General features: G+C 34.8%; 1 long non-coding RNA gene across 1 annotated transcript in view; it reads right to left on the minus strand.

Annotated features, from left to right (window-relative positions):
• The window catches only part of LOC135714905 (uncharacterized), a 44,568-nt gene continuing 24,045 nt past the window's right edge, over positions 1-20,523 (minus strand). The window contains exon 3 of the long non-coding RNA XR_010518900.1: positions 1-41. This is a non-coding gene — a long non-coding RNA (uncharacterized LOC135714905). The remainder of the gene's footprint in view (positions 42-20,523) is intronic.

Raw genomic sequence — 20,523 nt, forward strand, 5'->3', positions numbered from 1 at the left:
TAAACGACAAACGTCGGTACCTGGGGGAACGTAGTGAGCATCTGTAAATCACATACAAGTATTACTTAAAGGTAAATTTGGATTGATATTTAGAAATTACAATATATGTTTGTAAATTATATACACTCCCGATCATAAGTTTAGGGTGACTCTCAAAAAACATATAAATGTTTTATGTTCATATCTCTGTCATTTTGCGTCCATGGTTTGTTCTATTTGTAATTTTTGAATAGAACTTTCTTCGGAGGTAAATTACTCAATATAATATTCAAATTTTGTAAACTAAAACTTCACCCAAATTTACAAAAATTTTCAAAATTTACTCTGAAGAATCATAACTGATTTTCTCAGAATTGGGTTGGCTAAATTTTGAAATGAAAGTAGTAACTAATATAACCTTTATTCTATACCCAATTTTTGTGAACATTTGGAGGAAAAAATTATAAAATATTCAAGTCATCGATCAAAACTTCGGGGTCTCTCAACAGTATGGTATTTCACTGTTGTAACCAAAGATCGCATTGCGCGCCAAATCGAATCGAAGCTGGCAACAGCCTCTCAGATTTCAATTAAATTTTCTGGATGTGTAGACTTTGACTAAAAAAACACTTTTGCATACTCAGTTTATCCAAAATTTATCCACGCCAAACTTTTTCTGTCGATTTTTTTCATAAAAATATTATGGAAAAATGACAACTCCTACAAAAATGTATTGTATGGATGACTTTTAGGAAATTGTCCAAGGTTTCAAAAAAAAAAATACTGAAAAAAAATTCCATTAGAGACCTACACTGATTTTTTATTTAATTTGAAGTCGATAAAAAAATGACCATGTTTGATTTGGATGAAACTTTGCCTCAAGATTATGTTTACTACCATCCGTCCATACATCGCGAGATGGGCACTTTTAAGGAAAAAAAGTTTTTCTTACAAAATTTTAAATTCCGTTATAATTGCTTATAACAGATACGCGTATTTCGTCTACTACGTCTACTACATCAGTGTCAAGTACTCAAAACGACTATTTTTTTTTCCTTGATTAGTTTTCTTTCGATCTTTTTTCCGTGCTGATCAACGGCTTTACTTCTAACGGCGCCGGTGGTGTAGTGGTAAGCGTGATTACCTCTCACCCCAGCAGGCCTGGGTTCAATCCCAGTCGGCGCCGTCGGGATGTTCTGAGGCATAACATCTCTGATCACGCCTTCCTTCGGATGGGAAGTAAAGCCGTTGGTCCCCGGTTCATGAGTTGATGGGTCGATAGGTAGGGTCCAGGTGTGGGAGAGCTGCCTTCCTGGCACGTCGGTAGCATTGGTGCTCAGCACGGAAAACAAGATCGACGAAAAAAACAAACCAAAGGAAAAAAAACGGCTTTACTTCCCTTCCGAAGGAAAGCGTGATCAGAGATGTTATGCCTCAGAACATCCCGGCGACGCCGACTGGGATCGAACCCAGTCCTGGGGGGAATTTGGGGTGAGAGATAAGCACTCTTACCACTACACTACCGGCGCCGCTAGAAAATAATATAATTTATTAAATTGTCTACTACTAAGGCGAAATCCGATAATTCTAAACAGTAAAAAAAATGTAATATCGATCAATGTAATTCAAGCTGATGTATGAAATAATGATGTAAAAGCAAAAAGCAGAACAATAAGACATCAATGGATGTAATTTTGTTCGCAAAATCGATGTACATCGTACAACGTTATATTACACAACCTGGTTGCAGCAGTTTGATTGACCTGGTTGCAGCAGTTTGGATGTAATATTCAACAACTTTTTTTTTCTGTGTATAGCAACTTACAATCTTAGGTAAAATTATCCATAAAGTATTAGATATGAATAAAATTTAAATTGAGATCTTCTTTCGTATTAACAACGATTTGGGAAGTCAACCTATCGCATCATAATTCTACATGGCCTTCTGTTATTGATACCTAAATTGACATTATATACCTACCACTTCATTCTACCTATGAGCACTATAAAACTAAGGTTGATTTCATACAAGCAGTAGTCAATCTGATAAAGAAAGTTGTGAAGACAAGTTTTAGTAAAATTATTATCATGGACCAAAGTAGAAATCAAAAAGTAGTAAATTAAGGCTCAAAGGATTGAAATGTTGTGCAAATATAAATAATCTGAGACGCAGCCAAAATAAGTTACGGGCCATATCGTCAACGATGGTAGAAAAAATACATTCTATGTGATATAACCACAAAATTGATGAAACGATGAGCATTTGTGAGTCATGCCGTAGCGAGATATCTCATAATAGAAGTCCAGTTATGAAGAAACGCCGATCGGTTGGAAATGAAGTAAATATCCAACCGTCAACTAGTGGGCAGCAGCATAGGTCCATCAACGAGTGGCCATCAATCCGTAGATAAGCTACACAGATAAAAATTCTGAATTTTAATTGTGATGTAAACATTCATTCACGTAGACTTGTATTTTATTTCACGCAACCGAGCAACTTGCAAACAATGTTGTTTACAAGGATGGGCTTTTGTATACAATATTTGCTACATTGCATGAAATGTGTTAGATTTTTACATGATATATAATGTAAACGTATATGATATGTGACGCTCCATTTATGTGCATCATATTGATCAGAAATTTACATTCCTTTTTCGAACTGTGTAGGTAAGAACAGTCATCCTGATTATTCTATCAACTTTTAACTGCAACCTCCTTATTATTGTTTGATTTTCTTCTTTCCTTCAGATACGGTACTATCGGTTCCATCATTGGAGTCAGTTTCATCGGCAGATGATCTGCAACGCTTATACAATATTGAGAAGTTTAATGGCTTTGTGGAAACGTTGAATTATCTCCAATTTAATCGAGGAACATGAGGAGCATGGGTTATCGGAAAAATATATTTGGCCTAGATACAGCAGACATTAGCAAAGAAGAGGCATACGAAGAAATGATTGTGCAGCTAAAGGAGAAGTTCAATTCTCCTACAGCTGACAGAAAAGATCAGATAACAGTATTATAAGTATTGCCAAAGTCTTGGTCCGTGAATAAAGTCATAGCAGAATTCAGGTGAAGAGCCTTGTTAAGGGGGAGTTCACCGCTCCGAAAAAAAGTGGGAGGGTCTGTGCCAAAGGGCACGAACGGAAGCTTGACGTAGGACCGCTAGTGGACGTAACTCTTTCCGTGTTTGAATTTGTGGCCCTGAAAAGAGCCGGTTGTTTTTCAAATGGTTGCCACACTAGTCGAAGTCAATGCCAACCGGATGACGGCGACCTAGTCATGCTGCATATTGCGGGAAACCTTTCCTCCGGTCGATGTGGGTGTTTTCGTCGTCGTCTCAGTGATGCCCCATATACAGATTTATCTACATATAATGATACAGATTTTTTATATATAAAGTTTTTTCAAATAAGTGGAATATATGTGTAACTCTGGATTATATTTATTAACATCCATAAATAATCCTTTCTTCCTCTTGAGTAGGTACGAGCACCTAACCAAATACCAATTTTTCACTTTTTATTTTATTATCTTCGTTAATTTTGAACGGACTTTTGATGCTCAGATGTTCTGATTTCTGATTGCTCGTTAGAAGGGATGTTAGTTTATCATTCTTATTTTTTTAATTCCCATAGGATTGCAATGATCGGGGTTGATGAGAAAAATTTTCAAGTGACTACGATGCCGGACGGATTAGTCTATGGTGACCAATTAAACACCGGATTCACGATCTTGATTAATCATAATCTTCTTGAAAATCTTTATGGCTCGGTAATCGCTGGTCTGTCTTTGTCTATGTCTTCTTCTCATTCGTACGTCAGTTTTAATGTCTGGATGTTTTCTTGTCGAATGTCATTATGTGCTTGTGTATCTGTGTGTGTATTGTTTTCTCTCTCTCTCTCTCTCTCTCTCTCTCTCTCTCTCTCTCTCTCTCTCTCTCTCTCTCTCTCTCTCTCTCTCTCTCTCTCTCTCTCTCTCTCTCTCTCTCTCCATACACAACTATAGGAACCTAACGCTTCTAACGTACCGCAACTATAGGAGCGTTTACCCTATTCCTCATCTTCTAGTTTTAACTGCGTTCAAGAATAATTAACTAAAAAAAAACGTTGCAAAAGTTCATACCATAACATATCTAACTTACTATCCACATTTGCTAACTAATACCTAAATGTAATTTTTAATTTTATGAAGATAAGCTGCTCAGAATAGCAGCCTGTAATTCCGTACCAGAATCCGCCTCAGATTTAATGTCTTTTGTGGCTTCGTAGTAGCAAAGTTGTGCTAAAAGCTAAATAGTTACTTAAAAATACTACCTAAATCGTTCACAATCAGAGCCGGACCACTGATGAAAACCAAAACTAGAACCCTGAAAAAAACGTATCGATATTTTCGAAGGCGAACACTCTGCAACCTATTCTTGCTAGTGATTCTGTCCAATTGTTAGGTATCCAAATTATAGTCATTCGTAAAATTATTATTGAATATATGGGTGAATTACATGAAAGAAATAAAATATAAACTACAAACAAAACGTGACTACTAAAATCTCAAAAAGATATTCTCACAAATATATTTCACGCAACCAGGAATCTCAAGACCATTAGACGCTATAATGATACTCTGTACATGTTAAACACAAGAAGAGGCCAAAAAGCAAGCGTCCGACACACAAAACCCGACAAATCCACTTGATGTCACAATCAACGATTCTACGAATCGCGAGCGCTCATGAATCATAAAACCGCTGACTGCGACACTCTGAAAGCGAAATTGACAGGTTCTATGCGTTAAACACCCGCCCTCCAATCTCCTCCCGCTTCCAACAACACAAATCTCCATTACAACATCTAACGAATTCAAAACTCCGAAAATCACTCACTCAGTGGAAGCAACCCTGCATGCAACCATTCTTCATGATACACTTTTTCTGTCTATCTTTCTATTAGGCATGCGTTAGCTTCGAAACTTCTAACCAAACTAGAAAAATTTTGAGATCACAAAAAATAAAAAACTTTCAAAGGTAATTACAAGCAAAATATATATTGATTATTTTACGCAAAACCCAGCAAGCAATATTAAATCTCTTGTATTGTATGCTAATGCTAATTGACTGTAACAAAAATAATATGCTTAAATAAAATAAAATTAAATGCAAAATTTACTAGAAGATCATTACTTTATTGGTGAGAAGTTTCTAATAAGCCCTCCCAGTTCCTCTGTATACAGAACACATCTGGTACTATAATCAGAATTGCACAGTCTGCATGAAGCAGCCGATTTCATCAAGGAAGTTCTATTAACAACCAAGAATTAATCGTTTGAGGCATACTGAAGCATTAAGAAGGTGATATGTGTCACTATAGGAAATCATCATCGTTGCAAATATAAAAAAAATTAAACATAACCCTTTGCTTCAGTACCGTCAACCTCCATGTCCATGGGGATGGATGTTAGTTTATCTTTCTTATTGTTTAATTAACCATATCACATGGTGACAGGTACTAGATTTTTTTAAATTTTTTTTTTATTTGTCGAATCGGTAAACAAGCCGTTTTAACAACCCACAAGCTGATTGATTACAGTTTGTGAGCCGAAGAGTCAACTGGATATTTTGTGGGGGAGAGGTAGCTCATCGATTCTTCCGGTTCGCCTCCTAGCATCGTGCTATAAGGTACCAGGCGATAACCAGGGTAGTTGATCGATAGCTCGATGACGTCATTTCGTTGGCGTCTGCAATGGGAAATTCTCATAGCAGGCGTTGACGATGGGACGTTGTCGAGTTGTTGAATAGCAACTATCGTGGTAACTCACCGATTACCTGTCGATCTGCCAAATTTGGAAAGACGTCTGCATTGAATTGAATAATAATATTCCGCCCACTATATCACAAGAAATTGCGAGTAGCTGAGTGGAATGGAGGTAAGTTAAGCATTGGGTACAGTACCAAGTCTCCCCTGGGTGGTGCCAAAAGATGAGCGCAATAGAATCATCAAGTTGCCATAAGGCACGGAATGAGACTATTGCATGGCTGGGTAGTCAAAGTCTTCCATTCGTTAGTCATTTCAGGTGGATTAGAACAGGTTTAGGTTTAGGGTGGGCGTTGGCCAGATTTGGGTTTTTCAGATGTAATCCTGGATAGGACCCTGTCATTGAACGTCGCGTGAAAGTGGAACTTAATGAAGGCCTAAGTAGTTTTTCGTAGTTTTTAGTTTTCGGATTTGAAAGATCGTCGGTTACAGTGGCCTGCTTACTGAGCAGAAAAACGCGGTCCCAGGTCCTTACATATCAAAGAGATTTATGGTAAAATCGCTTGTGTATCGTGTATTTTGCGAAACTCGTTGTTGTCGTTGGTTCCGGGTTTGAATGGATACACAAATTTGAGCAACGGTGTTATGTGATATGAGGGGCTCGGTGGCCTTAGAGCAACCGTTTTTGCTTACTGAGCAGAACATCATGAGTCTAATCTCAGGCCCACCCACGTTCAAGATTCGTCAATCGTTTTATTTGTTAATATGACTACATGGTAATAACAGCAACTCGGTGATTAAAAAGGTGCTCGTCTGCCTAGTGGCAAACGTTTTTGCTTACTGAGCAGAAGACCATGGGTTTAATCCCAAGCTCCTTCGCGTTATATGATCGTTAAGACATCAATTCAGCTTATCGTTTACCAAAACGAACCCTGCTGCAAACCCAACCCTCTTATCCAACATCCCAGTGATTTCTCGTGGAAATGCAGAGGTGTTCTCGGCTTCCATCAAAGCGAGTGTCATGTCAACACAATCCTTCCCATTCCTTTCTTGACCTGTGTTCGGGAGCGGCCGGCGCTGGTATTGCCTAATTTAAGATCAATAGTTTTTACACATTGAGGATGATTGCTAGTCCCAAGCATCGTCTATTGGTTCTCTGTGTAATTACAGCTGATCTGGCAGTAACAGAGTAGCAACCGTGGGCGGTCAATCAAGCTCAAGCTCAAGCGAAGAGTCAACTGGATATTTTGACATTTGACTAGCGTAATATCAGAAATAAAGAATATTCTATGCAATTACATATACTAAACATCCAAATAAAAGTTATGTGTTGTGACAAAATACAATAAAGTTGCTAAAACATATGAACACGATTGCAAATAGAGAAATAGGGTTACGGTATGTAATGTGGGTCTAGTCCTTTCATTCGGCCTATCACGCAAATAAATAATTAATTAAGGAATATTACACAAAAAATAAGGAAAATATTGATCACTGATGATTGATAAATGTGTACCACACACAAATCAATTTATATCACAACATTTCAATACATTTTCAGCTCTCGTAAGTAATAAAACTGGTTGAGAATATCACTCTGTTCGGAGTTTTTAGCCGCCATGACTTCTAAGGTTAAGATGGGAAGGTTGCACTGACGATCATCAAATGGCCTGATTATGGCATTTATTGAATGGAATTACCTGATAATACACACTAGACGTAAAACTCACAGTTACTGTTTGAATATTTTATGTTTATTTTAATTGTTTAACAACGTTTTCACAAGTAAATCATGGACCCAACTTTAGGGACACATTTCTTTTCTATGTTCCTAACTTTGGCCCATGAAATTCATTTGACAGCATATAGCAATAAGAGTAACGTCAACAATGTGGTTTGCATTTGGATGATAAGGAACGAACAGGAAGGGAGATTTTTTCTGCCAAATCTGTATAATGAACATCACAATGTTTTGATTTAGATATTCTGCGGTCGAAAGACGATAAGCGAAATTTTTAATTTTTAATTTTTAACTTGAGTGATTTAATGTAGTTTTCGTAAAATTTTCTCTAAGAAATGTTTTGAGGAATGAAGAGTATTAAGTTAACAGTGATAGTGATAAAAAAAAATACATAAGAAAACGTTACCAAGAGCGTTTTTTTGAGAATCAAACACACAGCTAAAAAAAAATAGTGTAAATTTCCGTTACTATGATGCACATAAATGGAGCGTCATATATCATTCAAGTTTAGATTATAGATCGTGTAAATTTATAAGACATGTCATGTAATATCCCATATATTGTATGCAACTGTCCACTTTTGTTTGTAACATTTCTTGCAAGTTGCTAGTTTACGTGAAAAGAAAGTTTACATGTATGAATGTTTGCATGCATGGATGTTTACATCGCCAGTAAAATTCAGAATTTTTTGGTGTGCAGGATAGGACGAAGTTGCATCCATAAATAGACCCAATTTGGGGACAATAGACCGATATTACATACATTTCCCTGGTGAGTTTTTGTCTTAAAAAAAGTAAGTTTTTCAACTTTTTGCGGTTCCTGATAGCAAACGACATGATAAGCATATCTAAGCATACCATTTAGCAGTAGAATATCGTTTGCAGGTAAATTAATTGATGAGTTATGATTAAAAACGTAATCTATGGCTGCATATTAGACCGAGGTTAGGGACGTATACCCTACACACACTTAGTTTTTGCTACCGAGCTCGGCTGTGCAAATCTCGGCAATAATAAGTTTCACTCTATAGAACAGTTAGCGAATTCAATATCGTTTTAATCTGCCAAATGATTAGATAAAGTTGAAATTTGGTTTGATTAGAAGAATTTGAGAAAATGAAACATCGAACATAATATTTTACAACTAATACTTCATAAAATGTTAATGCTTATTTTTCATTTCTAAAATTGTTGAGTAAAAAAAAAAACAAATGACCCGACAAAGATTTTCGTAATCTCGGACAAAAAAAAAATTAAATTTTGCGAAAATGTGATTGTTTCTTCATTATTTTTTTCAGGTTTGGCTTTCATTACTGGGACTTGATTTTTTTGTATTTTTAAACTTTTAGAAAAAGATACAAATCATAAAAAACCAAGATTCAGGAATAGATTAATTCTTTAGAAAGCAAACTTAAGTGATTCTTCAAGATTCTAAACTATGAACAAACTATTTCTGAACTTCAAATTAACTCAAAGAATATTTACGACGATCCGCAATAAGGTCATAGGGGAAATGGCTCTAATGTTGGCCTACTGCTATTATCAATTTTGTCTAGATGAACGCGTCACTTATAGATATTTTTAGTCGCTATTGAAAATTTAGTCGATTGCTGAATTTAAGTATGGGCCCATATTAGGGACATTTGGGCCGACATTACATACATTTCCCCTATTATAGAAATAGATTAAAAAGATTTTTTATGGTGAAACTACAGATTTAAATTTTAAATAATGTGGCAACACTGCGTCGTCTGCGTATTAGTGCGAAGCGTACTGTTCCACTATTACGTCGTGTTCGACGCTTATCCGTCCGTTGCTCGAAAGCAAAATAATGACGAAGAAAAAGATTTGGCAAGCGTTTTTATTATCGCTGCTTTTCTCCTCCCTTCCTTTCGTTGGTGAAATGGTGAGCGGTCAACCGAACATTGAGCTCGCTCATGTGAGCATGCGCAATGTGTCGTGTGTTTGATTTGCGCTCTATCGTTGCATCCGTGTTTGGGATTTTTCGTTACATGTCTGAATTTTGATTTTTTTTAATGTGACCCCCAGTGTAGAAATTAAAGGCGTAGTCCTACGTTAAAAATAATTACGTTTCGATTTTTCTAAAAATATTGAAAAAGGTATCAACAATCTAAAAAATTACATTTTTTTCTAATTTTTCAAAGAAAATTCACATGAAAAAACATTTTTTATGAGTCATTATGGCGTAAAGCTGAACAAAAAAAAAACAACAAAACATCGACTTTTCGGTTTTGCTGAGGGTCCAATTTTTTTTCATGATGACTGATTTGATATTGGGTAAACCCAGTACTTTTTAAAAAATAAAAATGTACAGAATTTTTTTTTTCGGGCCGGTAAACTTCCCTTTAATGAGCAGGGTATTATAAGCGCACCCAACAAAAGAATTGGGCATGGGATCAACGATGATACAAAAATAGTTATGGAATTTTTTGATGACAATGATATTAGTAGACCTATGCCCGGAACACCGTCCCTCTCCAAAGGGGGAGTTTGGTAAAGAGAAATGAAAAAAACCAATTTGTACCTTCCTTAAAAGTTGTACTAGCAAAAGGGCGTGAAATTTTTGTTGCACAGACAACTAGAGGGCCTAACTGGGTGGCAATTAAAGTACATTTCTCGCTGTACTTAATGAATGAATATATTAGAGTTAATGTAATTAATTTATGTTACGTGTAATTGAAGCTGAAATTTTTACTTAAAAGTAATTAAATTAATTAAAGTAATAAATCGTGTAATTAACTGCAATTATTGTACTTAAAAAAGGCTTGCGAAGGAGTTAAAGGATTGCACTAATACCAATTCAATTATTATTTTTATGTGTCCCACAAATGAATTTTTGCAATGTGATACAAATGATATATATGAGTTGGACACATATCCTATGTGCAGACATAAAATTAATACTATTCATTTGACTCATAAATTTCATGTGTACTTCTGAGTGGATTCTGTTTATGTGTGGTGATAATCATGTGAAATTTTATATGGAAATTCACCAATAAAAATATGTCGAATTTTATGAGTGAACACAGATAAAAATTCTGAATTTTAATAGTGATGTAAACATTCATTCACGTAAACTTGTATTTCATTTCACACAACCGAGCAACTTGTAAACGATGTTGTTTACAACAATGGGCTTTTGAATACAATATTTGCTACATTGCATGAAATGTCTCAGAACTTTACATGATATATAATATAAACTTATATGATTTGTGACGCTCCTTTTATGTGCATCATACTGTACAGAAATTTACGCAACTTTTTCGAACTGTGTACACACTTAGAAATTATCGCCGACTTCGGTAATTTTTACCGAAATCTGAACAGCTGAACTTTTCGGTAAAATTTATGCAATTCAATTCAATTGCTTTTCAGCTACTTTGAAACTAAATCTCCACTAAAATGACAAGATTTAATCATTAAACAAGGTTGAACATTTTTTTTATATTATTTCCAAATTTAATAGCCTTTAAAATGAAGGTCGAAGTTTTACCGAACGTTCAGCTGTTCTGATTTTGGTAAAATTTATCGTACACGGAAAATCTTAGTGTGTAGGTTTAACCTGCACAATAAGATTATTTTACCAAAATCTGTGAAATTTTACCGAAATCTCAACACCTGAACGTTCGGTAAACAGTTCGGTGATTTTTCACAGATTTCCTGTAATTTTTCACACAGATATTCGGTGAAAAATTACGGGAAATCTGTTGAGATTTCGGTGAAATAATATTAGTGTGTACAGAACGAGAGGCCAAACTTTTCTGCCGATTTTTTTTTAATATTATGGAAAAATTACAATTCCAACAAAAATATGTTGTATGGATGACTTTTAGGAAATTGACCAAATTATCGAAAAAAAATACTGAAAAAAAATTTCATTTGAGACCTACACTGAACAAAATAGATTTTTTAAATTTAAAGTCGATTTTAAAAAAATGGCCAATTGTATTCGGAGCTGGCAGCATCCTCTCAGATTTCAATGAAACTTTCTGGATATGTGGACCTTGACTAAATATGCCACTTTGCATACTTAGTTTTTCCAAAATGTATAACATTTGAGAAGGGCCAAACTTTTTCTGCCGTTTTTTTTTTTCAAAAAATATTATGGAAAAATGACAACTCCTACAAAAATGTGTTGTATGGATGACTTTTAGGAAATTGTCCAAGTTATCGAAAAAAAAAATACTTGAAAAAATTTCATTTGAGACCTACACCAAAAAAAAAATGATTTTAAAAATTTAAAGTCGATTTAAAAAAATGGCCATGTTTGATTTGGATGAATAGGTAATTATGTTTACTACCATCCGTCCATACATCGCGAGATAGACACTTTTAAGGAAAAAAAGTTTTTCTTACAAAAACTTGTTCATGTCTGAACTGATTTTTTTAACGTACCATTTTTACACAAAACTAAACCAGTGAAGCTCAAAATCATCTCAGAACCCAAATAAGCTCCATTTGTGATTCAATTTTGTCTAATCGGCAACTAATCACTTGGATTAATCGAGAATTCCATATGAAAAGGGCTTATATGAGGCAAAATCCGATACTCCTATAGCAAATTAGAATTCTTAGCTCAAATTATAACACTAGTTTACAAAACAACATAAAAAGTGTGAACTTTAGTGGTTGACCAACGTTTCTAATGCAAAATCCTACGCTGAATTCAATGCCGTGGTCAGAAAAAATTAAAGTAGAGCCATTTTTGAGATACACAAAAATTTTGATTTTTTGAATTTTGGACAAAAGTACGATTACTAAAATGTCAATATCTTTGGAACTAGTGCACCAATTTTAAATCTTTTTTTATGAAAATGAAGCTTAATAAATTTGCTATCGTTCACTAGAATGTTATGTCTTAATTAAAAATTTAATTTTTAAGTCATTTAAAAATTTACAGCATTTTTTTTTTATTTTTCCTGCGAATTTTCCATAAAAATCTTGTTTTAATCAACATTTTTAATGGGATAAAAGATTCAAAAAATCATTCCATAATTTATTCTTAAAGTCCATTAAAAACTGGAGAAAATGAGCCTTTAATGGATGAAATCGGTTGTAAATAAATTTCTTTTGTATCAACTCGGTTTTAAATCCTGATATGCCTTAATCAAATTGATATGTAGAGAAAAGAATCTCCCATGAAAACTTTACATGCGATTTGGATGCTTACAACGACACCTAGAAAAGGAACTCTAAAGCTGTTGTATTTCAGCAACATTTTTAAGTGTTTTACAAAAATGCTCATAACTTCGACAATTTCCAACCGATTTCATCCATTAAAGGCTCATTTTCTCCGGTTTTGAATGGACTTTAAGAATAAATTATGGAATGATTTTTTGAATCTCTTTATCCCATTAAAAATGTTGATTAAAACAAGATTTGTATGGAAAATTCGCAGGAAAAATAAAAAAAAAAGCTGTAAATTTTTAAATGACTTCAAAATTAAATGTTTAATTAAGACATAATATTCTAATGAACGATAGCAAATTTATTTAGCTTCATTTTCATAAAAAAGATTTAAAATTGGTGCACTAGTTCCAAAGATATTGACATTTTAGTAATCGTACTTTTGTCCAAAATTCAAAAAATCAAAATTTTTGTATATCTCAAAAATGGCTCTACTTTAATTTTTTCTGACCACGGCATTGAATTCAGCGTAGGATTTTGATTTTTGGAAATGATCATCACCTTACCGAGTTCAAAAATGCTGTAAACTAGTGTTATCCATAAAGAATTAGGTATGAATCAAATTTAAATTGAGATCTTCTTTTGAATCAACAACGATTTGGGAAGTCAACGTATCGCATCATAATTCTATATGCCCTTCTGTTATTTATACCTAAACCATTAACATTATATAACTACCACTTCATTCTACCTATGAGCACTATAAAACTAAGGTTGATTTCAAACAAGCAGCAGTCAATCTGATAACGAAAGTTGTGAAGACAAGTTGTAGTAACATTATTATCATGGATTAAAGTAGTAAATTAAGGCAAAGGATTGAAATGTTGTGCAAATATAAAAAATCCGAGATGCAATGGTAGAAAAAATACATTCTATGGAATATAACCACGAAATTGATGAAACGATGAGCATTTGTGAGTCATGCCGTAGCGAGATATCTCATAATAGAAGTCCAGTTATGAAAAAACGCCGATCGGTTAGAAATGAAGTAAATATCCAACCGTCAACTAGTGGGCAGCAGCATAGTGATGGTCCAGGTCCATCAATGAGTGGCCATCAATCCGTAGATGAGCTAGGTAAGAACAGTCATCCTGATGATTATTTCAACTTTTAACTGCAACCTCCTAATTGCACTTATTAATTATTTTTTCTTCTTCTTTCCTTCAGATACGGTACCATCGGTTCCATCAGCAGATGATCTGCAACGCCCATACAATGTTGAGAATTTTAATGGCTTTGTGGAAACGTTGAATTTATCTCCAATTTCATCGAGGAACATGAGGAGCATGGATTATCGTTCAATAAAATCTCTAGAAATTACACAAGCAGTGCGAAAAAATATATTTGGCCTAGATACAGCAGACATTAGCAAAGAAGAGGCATACGAAGAAATGATTGTGCAGCGAAGGAGAAGTTCAATTCCCCTACAGCTGACAGAAAAGATCAGATAACAGTATTATCAGTATTGCCAAAGTCTTGGTCCGTGAATAAAGTTGTAGGAGAATTCAACGCACCAACGTACATGGTGAGGCAGGTGAAGAGCCTTGTTAATGAGCAGGGTATTCTAAGCACACCCAACAAAAGAAGTGTTAGGGAATTTTTTTATAACAATGATATTAGTAGACCTATGCCAGGAACAAATGATTTTGTTTCCGAGTTTAGAAATGGACGAAAAGAACACTTTCATTTTCATTTTCATTTTGCAGCGTTTGGTGGGGCAATGGGAGCGCAAGTCAATCCAAAACCGAGGATAAAGGAAGGGTAATGGCTGAATAGTCTATGCGGACCACTTGAACGCCATGGGAAAAGGAAGGGATTGAAGAGGTCGGTTATTGGGGGGTTTTGAGGAAATGACACATAGTACTAGCACAAACGAAGTGACAGACGACTAACTGGCGAAGAAATCCATTAAAATAATGTGGTTCACTGTAATAGAATTTTCTTGGAAGCTTCACCAGATGGATTATTTTTTTTGTTTTGATTTGAACAAAGTTGATTTTGTGTACAATGATTCTTTGACAGTGTGCAAAGAGTGTATCATTTTGTCATTTTTTTATGCATTTCAGTTTTGAGATAGAAACAAAACATTCATGATAATGCTAGTACAATCCAGTAGTAGTGTTGCCATGTGGTACAATCCAGTAGTAGTGGTGTTGCCATGTGGTACACTGAAAAATTGAAATAGCAGGTTAGTCACCAAAGTTTTCGAGCCGCTCCGTCTGTCACTTCGTTTGTGGTACTAGATTTGTGTTGCAAAATGTAAAGAAACCGAAAATCCATCTCCCACTGATTCATCCTTTCACATATATACCAAATTGATATTTTAAAGCAACCATCAAAATAAACAAACAATATATGAAAAGGCTAGTTGCCTCCCTAAGCGGACCCCCCGCATCCTAACTCTTTTGTTAACATACACTTAATCTACTTTATCTACTTAATGTTATTAGGCTGTCTAAATTTTCTTATTTAGGTTCGTTTGATGATTATGATATCTCATTAGTCTAATTTAATAAATAATTGAAATCTCTAATTTACCTAATCAATCATAACTCATGCTTTATTATGTACCTACACTGCTATGTAATCTAAAATTTAACGTGTTTCAAGTAATTTTGACTTTGATCTATATTTATTATAGCTTAGATCGACCCAGGTGACACCTTCAAGTGACTAAAATGCTTCACTTTGAAATTAGTTTCCTAGCTGATTTTTAAATTATATAAGGTATATGCTCCAACTACACTCACACGTTTCCACTATGTCGTCCCACAAAATTACGTATGGATATGTCACAATAGAAGCACGCCACAGTGGAAATCCCGAGCCATAGTTTAAACACTTATCCCAAACCAAAATGAAGCATATATAAGATTAGTTACAATACCATGGTGGTGTTTAATATTGTTCCTTGAGTAATGCTTCAATGAAAACAACAATGAAAGCTTGTCACGCAAATAGAAGGAGCACGGTTGGGCACTTTCTGAAATATTTCAATAGTATAATTCCCTTGCAAACCCAAATAAAATAAAATAAGAGTGATTTGCGGCAAAACCCGCCAGTATCGCACCCAACGTCAGTGCCTATACGTAAGCGTACTACAACCCGGCTTTCAAATAAAGGAGTAACAAGTGTGATACTGACACTTCAGACTAGAACTTTGGTTCTCTTATGCAATGGTTCATCAGAGAGGGGAAGCTCAGTAATCCTCATCGCATGCTCATGACGCTATTCTGTCACGGCATGTGCCAACGATGCCGGACCTAAGCCAACCGTCTCCAACGCACCACTATGAAGCATAAGATTAGGCCCGCCCACCAACGTCCAGGTTAAAAACTAGCCAAGGGGAGGGTTTAGAAATGGACAAAAAGAACACGTTCAAAAACGCCTGTTAATGATGTCCCTCAAAGAAGCGTACATGATTTTTGTTGATAAATATAAAGATATTAATATTAGTTTCACTGTATTTACACAATTGCGACCAAAACATTGCATTTTGCTTGATTATACTGGTATACATAATGTATGTATTTGTACAATTCATGAAAATGTAAAATAATGATCAACAGTTAAAGAATTATGTCACAAGATGCAATAATAGAAAAAATGCTTTGTAATATTTCTACTAGAACAACTGATTGATTTTTCCGTGCTTGCGAAAAGTGTGCTTCCAATGAACATATTGAAGAGGAACTTACTTTGCTATTAGAATCAAATGACAAACAAGATGTTGCGTTTCAACAGTGGCTGAATACTGATCGTTGTAATTTGGAAACGATTATCAAGCCTGTTGATGAATTTGTTCCGTATCTCATTGATAAAATTAACAAACTTATAACTCATGACTTTATTTACAAACAACAGTCATCTTTTCTAAGGAATAAAAAAGAATCATTAAAAGAAGGCAAAATTCTAGCAATTTGTGATTTTTCTGAAAATTATTCATTCATTATCTAAAACGCTGCTCAAGGATATCACTGGAATAATTCTCAAGCAACAATACATCCATTTGAAGTTTATTATGAGAAAGACAATAAACTTGAAAATGTTAGCTTCATTATCATATCAGAAGTAATGACTCACGATACAGTTGCAGTTCAGTTGTTCATCTCAAAACTGATAGATTTTATTAAACAATCGATAGATTTTTCTAAAATTACTTTTATGTCAGATGGGGCAGCATCACAAAACAAAAATAAAAATAAACTTTGCTAGTCTGTGTAGATTTCAGTCAAAGCATGGATAAGAAGCAGAATGGCATTTTTTTGCAACGTCTCATGGAAAAGGTCCCTGTGATGCCATTGGTGGCACTCTCAAGCGAATGGCAAAGAGAGCTAGTCTTGCTCGAGATTATGGAAACACCATAACAACTCCACGAGAATTATATAACTGGGCAGTTGAACAAACAGATAAAAATATCACAAAACTACGCTTCGAGTACATATCCACTGAACAGTACATCGAAATGTCAGAAGAACTCGAAGAACTATATATAAGCACAAAGACAATATCTGGCACACAGAAATTCCACAGTTTTGTGCCTATAACTGGTGACAAAGTAGCGGCAAAAAGGTATTCTAATTCAGAAGATGAACCAAAAATATGTATGAAAATAGGTTTAAAACATTGAAAATATATAAATACCTAAATGATATATGAAAAATCTGGTCTTTTTTCTCTCACATATTATCAAATTTTGCATCAGTAGTAGACAACAGAATAAGGGAATGATATTTTTTTGACAAGGTCTACATGTCCAAATAGTTTTATTGAACTCTGAGAGGGTGCTGCCAATTCCAAATACGATTTGGCGAGAAATGCATCATGAGCCCTTTTCATATGAAATTCTCGATTAATCAAAGTGAACTTAAGTGCTGATTAGACATTGGAAAGATTAGATTGGCAAGTTGATTAATTTTGGTTTCCTCCCTAAATATTCTACTTATTTTACTGTTGAGCTTTGTTTCAATTTAGTTATTTTACCGCACGTATCAATCATTTCAAGATTTCGCGATCGTACCGAACAAATTCTATACTACAGAAGCTCAAAAAAAAACTTTTGGTGAGCTCTACCGCATTGCGAATCACTTCTGCGTAAGCTCCGTAGACGTAGGCGCGTTGATTCCGACAGCCGCGAAAAGTTAAACATGCATCAATACCACATAAGGAAAGATCGATTTTACGTAGGGTTTAGTTCATAGATTAACATTGACTGCTGTTTAAAAATGTAAGTACTTAAACACTAAGAAATAAGTTAACTCAGATGCTTTAACCGCATATATAAGAGATTTCGCGTATTGAGAGAATAATATAGTAATCGAGTACAACAAACTCAGGGGAATACAATACCTCCAAAAGTTTAAAAGCTATTAATTGTCACATTCCTTTCTTTTTTTTTATTTCTTAAACTATTCCTCTCCTTGTAAATCTGCTTAATGCTATTGGTTTGCCTGCGTTTTCTTTTTAAAGTTCAAGACTAAATAAGAAAATTTATTCTACAACTTTAATCATCCAGCATCCTAATTCTTTTGTTAATCTACTTAATGTCATTAGACTTTCTGAAGTTTCTTATTTAAGTTCATTTGATGATTATGATATCTCATAAGTCTAATTTAATGAATTATTAAAAGCTCTAATTCACCTAATCAATCATAACCCATGCTTTATTAAATCCCTGCACTTGTGCTTGTAATCTAAAATTAAACGTGTTTCAAGTACTTTTGATTTAAGCCTATACCTATTTATTATATCTTAGTTCGACCCAGGTAACACCTTCAAGTGACTAAAATGCTTCATTTTGAAGTTAGTTTCCTAGCTGTTTTTTAAATTATATAGGGTATATGTTCCAATTACGCTCTCACGTATCCACTATGTCGCATCACAACAATACATATGGGTATGTAACAATAGAAGCACGCCACAGTGGAAATCCCGAGCCATAGTTCAAACACTTATCCCAAATCAAAATGAAGCACATATAAGATTAGTTACAATACCATGTACCAAAATGGCGTTTAACATCGTTCCCTGAGTAATACCTCAATGAAAACAACAATGAAAGCTTGTCACGCAAATAGAAGGAGCACCGATGGGCACTTTCTGATATATTGCAATAGTATAATTCCCTTGCAAACCCAAATAAATCTATCTGCGTAAAAAATAAATAAAATAAGAGTGATTTGCGGCAAAACCCGCCAGTATCACACCTAACGTCAGTGCCTATACGTAAGCGTACTACGACGCGGCTCTCAATAAAAGGAGTAACAAGTGTGATACTATCACTGCTAGACTAGATCTTTGGTTTTCTCATGCAGTGGTTTATCAGAGAGGGGAAGCCTAGTAATCCCCATTGCCTGCCCATCACCCCATTCTATCGCGGCATGAGCCAGCAACGCCGACCATAAACCTACCGTCTCCAACACTCCACTATAAAGCATGAAATTAAGCCCGCCCACCAACAGCAAGGTGCAAAAACTAGCCAAGGGGAGGGAAATTGAGCTTCATTGGATTCTGAGATGATTTTGAGCTTCACTGGTTTAGTTTTGTGTGAAAATGGCAAATCAAAAAAAAAAAATCAGTTCAGACATGAAAAAGTTATAATGAGAGAGAGAAGGATTAGTATTTTCCATTTAATTCCACTACTTTATTTGCTTATCCTTGACAGATACGCGTATTTCGTCTACAAATGTGCAGACTTCTTCAGTGTCAGTACTGTACTGTAGTATAAGCAAATAAAGTAGTGGAATTAAATGGAAAATACTAATCCATCTCTCTCTCTCTCATTATACAGGTATTCCACTAAGACGCCCACATTCATCAGGATGAAAAAGTTTTTGTAAGAAAAACTTTTTTTCCTTAAAAGTGCCCATCTCGCGATGTATGGACGGTTGGTAGTAAACATAATTACCTATCTAGAGGCAAAGTTTCATCCAAATCAAACATGGCCATTTTTTAAATCGACTTTAAATTTTAAAAATTGTGTTTTTTTAGTGTAGGTCTCAAATGAAATTTGTTCCAGTATTTTTTTTTCGATAGCTTGGACAATTTCCTAAAAGTCATCCATACAACACATTTTTGTAGGAGTTGTCATTTTTCGATAATATTTTTTTGAAAAAAATCGGCAGAAAAAGTTTGGCCCTTCTCAAATGTTAGTCTAGATAAATTTTGGAAAAACTAAGTATGCAAAGTGGCATATTTAGTCAAGGTCCACACATCCAGAAAGTTTCATTGAAATCTGAGAGGGTGCTGCCAGCTCCGAATACGATTTGGCGCGAAATGCGTTTAGTGGGTCATTTCAGTTCCAAACTCTAGCGACAATAGTGACACCCGGCACTTTCTGCTTGGTGCTTCAAGAAATTTAGTAGAAGTATTCGCAGATTTGGTCATGTTTATAGTCTTGAAAAAAATATTCAGGGCCGGGAGGGGGGGGGAGGGTTGTTTAGGGTGTAAGAAGTGTTATTGATTCATTCGATTATGTGTAGAGGGTTCAATTTTTTAAATAGTTCAAGAATAAGGATTTGAGTACTATTTTAATTACATTTGTGTAATTACAATTAATTACATTAATTACGTAATCAAATCGAAGTACGTGTTTTAATTACAATAATTACACTGGCACTGCTTTAGTTACGTAAAATTACATTTAATTACAACGCAGTCAAAAAGGCAATTGCGTGCCCCTCGGATTTGCCTCTCAATACTGAAACTTAATTTTCTCTATTTTCAGACTTGTAGAAAAGATACAAATCAAGAATGTTGGATTTCGAGATTGCTTAACCGGGGTTAACCTCAATCGAATGGCAGTTCAGTGGTACTGTTTACGTGGACTTAGTCGGTT

The sequence above is a fragment of the Ochlerotatus camptorhynchus genome, unplaced genomic scaffold, assembly GCF_037179485.1.
Source record: "Ochlerotatus camptorhynchus isolate MF236.1 unplaced genomic scaffold, CSIRO-AGI_Acam_v1.1 ptg000760l, whole genome shotgun sequence".
Taxonomy (NCBI): domain Eukaryota; kingdom Metazoa; phylum Arthropoda; class Insecta; order Diptera; family Culicidae; genus Ochlerotatus; species Ochlerotatus camptorhynchus.